This window comes from Eumetopias jubatus, unplaced genomic scaffold, assembly GCF_037043125.1.
Source record: "Eumetopias jubatus isolate StellerSeaLion01/CBP00866 unplaced genomic scaffold, mEumJub1_p1.0 scaffold_13, whole genome shotgun sequence".
NCBI classification, from domain to species: domain Eukaryota; kingdom Metazoa; phylum Chordata; class Mammalia; order Carnivora; family Otariidae; genus Eumetopias; species Eumetopias jubatus.
Genome location: NW_028274819.1, coordinates 37175411 through 37178478, shown reverse-complemented (window position 1 = coordinate 37178478; position 3068 = coordinate 37175411). Strand labels below are relative to the sequence as shown.

Here is a 3068-nt window from a genome sequence, read left to right as displayed (position 1 = left end):
CCTTTGGAATCAGATGGATCTACATTTGAATTTCATTTCCTTTACTTCTTGGCTCTGTAATCTTGAGAAAACCACTAAATTGTTTCCAGTTAAAATACAAGATTGTTAGGAATTGTAAGTACAATAAAACAAAGATTTTATCCTGAGGTTTGCAATGGGTCTTAATTGTTAATTATGCATTTTTCACATGAGTGTCCTTCATCTCCAAATACTTCATTTTTTTTTCATTTTGTAATTTTGTCAGTTTTTTCTTATGTATACAAAAGGAAAAGAACTTTTATTACTTATTTATAATAGCCTCTTATGCTTTTATGCTTCCTTGCCAGATGCCTTCAGAGCAGGTGATTTCTGGGCTGGAGCTTTCTGACCTTCCTGAGACTTTGCAGGCGCTGCATTCTGGCCTGCAGCTTTTGGGGGTGGGGATCCTTCTGGGTTGGAGCCTTCTTGTCTGCAGCAGCTATCTTTTTTGCTGGAAATTTTGCAGCTGCCTCAGCGGGACCCTTAGCAGCAGGTGCTTTTTTGGGAGGAACGTTCAGGAGAGCTGCTTTTTGCAGCTTCCTGACATGGAGCTTGATTATTCTGTTGTTCCTTGTTTTCTTTACCTTCATGACTTTATAATGATCAAAATCTGTCATCTTGGTTTTTCTTTCTCTGGCTTCAATCCATGTGGCCCATCTTGTGGCTGCCCATTTTGTAAGGATACCTGCCTTCTGCCACGCTTGTCGGACATACTTCTGGCCGGCACTGTGTGGGAAGTTGAGGATGAAGTCAGTGAGCTGCATGGATTTGAAAGGCATAGCCTGTCTTCTTACCTGAGTGCAAGGTCCATCAGCCAAAGCCCTGTTCTGAGCAGTAACATTTACAATCCTGACCAGCTTCCCTGTAGGAGGCCCAAAGGAGATGTAGGTCACCCAGCCAACCTCCATGAAGCACCGAAAAACCATGTTGGCAGGGGAGAAGGAAGAAGGCATTCCCTACTGTGCACATGTCTCTTTTATAATTTTGTCAGTTTTTACTTTATTCTTTTTAAGTTTTTATTTAAATTCCAGTTAGTTAACATACAGTGTAATATTAGTTTCTGGTGTACAATATAGCGATTCAACACTTCCATACAAAACCCTGTGCTCATCACAGCAAGTGCACTCCTCAATCCCCAGCACCTATTTCACCCATCCCCCCACCTACCTCCCCTCTGGTAACCATAAGTTTGTTCTCTATAGTTAAGACTCTGTTTTCCGAGTCTGTTTTTCATTTGCCTCTCTCTCTCTCTTTCTCCCCCTTGGCTTATTTGTTTTGTTTCTTAAATTCCACATATGAGTGAAAGCATACGGTATTTGTCTTTCTCAGATTTATTTTGCTTAGCATAATACTCTCTAGTTCCATCCATGTCATAGCAAATGGCAAGCTTTCATCCTTTTTTATGGCTGAGTAATATTCCATTACACACACACACACACACACACACACACACACACACACACACCCCACCTCTTCTTTATCCATTCAGTCGTCAATGGACAGTTGGGCTGTTTCTGTAATTTGGCTGTTGTAGATGGTGCTGCTATAAACATTGGGACATTGGGGTGCATGTATCCCTTTGAATTAGTGTTTTTGTGTTCTTTGGGTAAATATCTAGTAGTGCAGTTGCTAAATGGTAGGGTGGTTCTATTTTTAACTTTTTGAGGAAACTTCATGCTGTTTTCCAGAGTGACTGTATCAGTTTGCATTCCCACCAACAGTGTATGAGGGTTCCCCTTTCTCCACATCCTCACCAACACCTGTTGTTTCTTATGTTGTTGATTTTAGCCATTCTGACAGGTGTGAGGTCATATGTCATTGTGGTTTGATTTGTATTTCCCTGATGATGAGCAATGTTGAGCATCTTTTCATGTGTCCGTTTGTCATCTGTATGTCTTCTTTGGAAAAACGTCTATTCATGTCTTCTGCCCATTTTAAAAAATGATTTATTTATTTATTTTTTTGTTTATTTGAGAGAGAAAGTAGGGAGGGGCAGAGGGAGGGAATCTTTCAAGCAGCCTCCCTGCTGAGCACAGAGTCTGACATAGAGCTTGATCCACAACCCATGAGATTATGACCTAAGCCGAAACCAAGAGTCAGACGCTCAACCAACTTAGCCCCCAGGCACCCACTTCTGCCCATTTTTAAGTGAGTTATTCATTTTTTGGGTGTTGAGTTTTATAAGTTCTTTATATATTTTGGATGCTAACCCTTTATTGGGTATGTCATTTGCAAATATCTTCTTCCATTCAGGAGGTTGCCTTTTAGTTTTGTTGATTGTTTCCTTTGCTGTGCAGAAGCTTTTTGTTTTGATGTAGTCCCAATAGTTTATTTTTTATTTTTCTTACCTTGCTTCAAGGGACCTATCAAAAAGAAATTGCTATGGCTGATGTCAAAGAAGCTAATGCCTATGTTCTCTTCTAGGATTTTTGTGATTTCAGGGTCTCACATTTAAGTCTTTCATCCAATTTGAATTTATTTTTGTGTATGGTGTAAGAAAGTGGCCTAGTTTCATTCTTTTGTATGTTACTGTCCAGTTTTCCCAACACCATTTGTTGAAGAGACTTTTTCCCATTGCATGTTCTTTCCTGCTTTGTCAAAGATTAATTGACCATATGATTGTGGGTTCATTTCTGGGTTTTCTGTTCTGTTCCATTGATCTATGTGTCTGTTTTTGTGCCAGTACCATGTTGTTTTGATTACTACAACTTTGTAATATAACTTGAAGTCTGGAATTGTGATACCCTCAGCTTTGTTTTTCTTTTTCAAAGTTGCTTTGGCAATTTGGAATCTTTTGTGGTTCCACACACATTTTAGGATTGTTTGTTCTAGTTCTGTGAAAAATGCTGTTTGTTATTTTGATAGAAATTGCATTTAATCTGTAGATTGCTTTGGTTAGTATAGATATTTTAACAATATTTGTTCTTTCAATCCATGAGCATGGAATGTCTTTCCATTTCTTTGTGTCATCATCAATTTCTTTCATCAGTGTTTTATAGTTTTCAGAGGGCAGGTCTCTCACCTCTTTGGCTAGGTCTATTCCTGGGTAT

General features: G+C 39.0%; 1 pseudogene; it reads right to left on the bottom strand.

Annotated features, from left to right (window-relative positions):
* Positions 1-309: 309 nt before the first annotated feature.
* LOC114219972 (large ribosomal subunit protein eL14 pseudogene) lies at positions 310-944 on the bottom strand (annotated as a pseudogene).
* Positions 945-3068: the final 2124 nt, after the last annotated feature.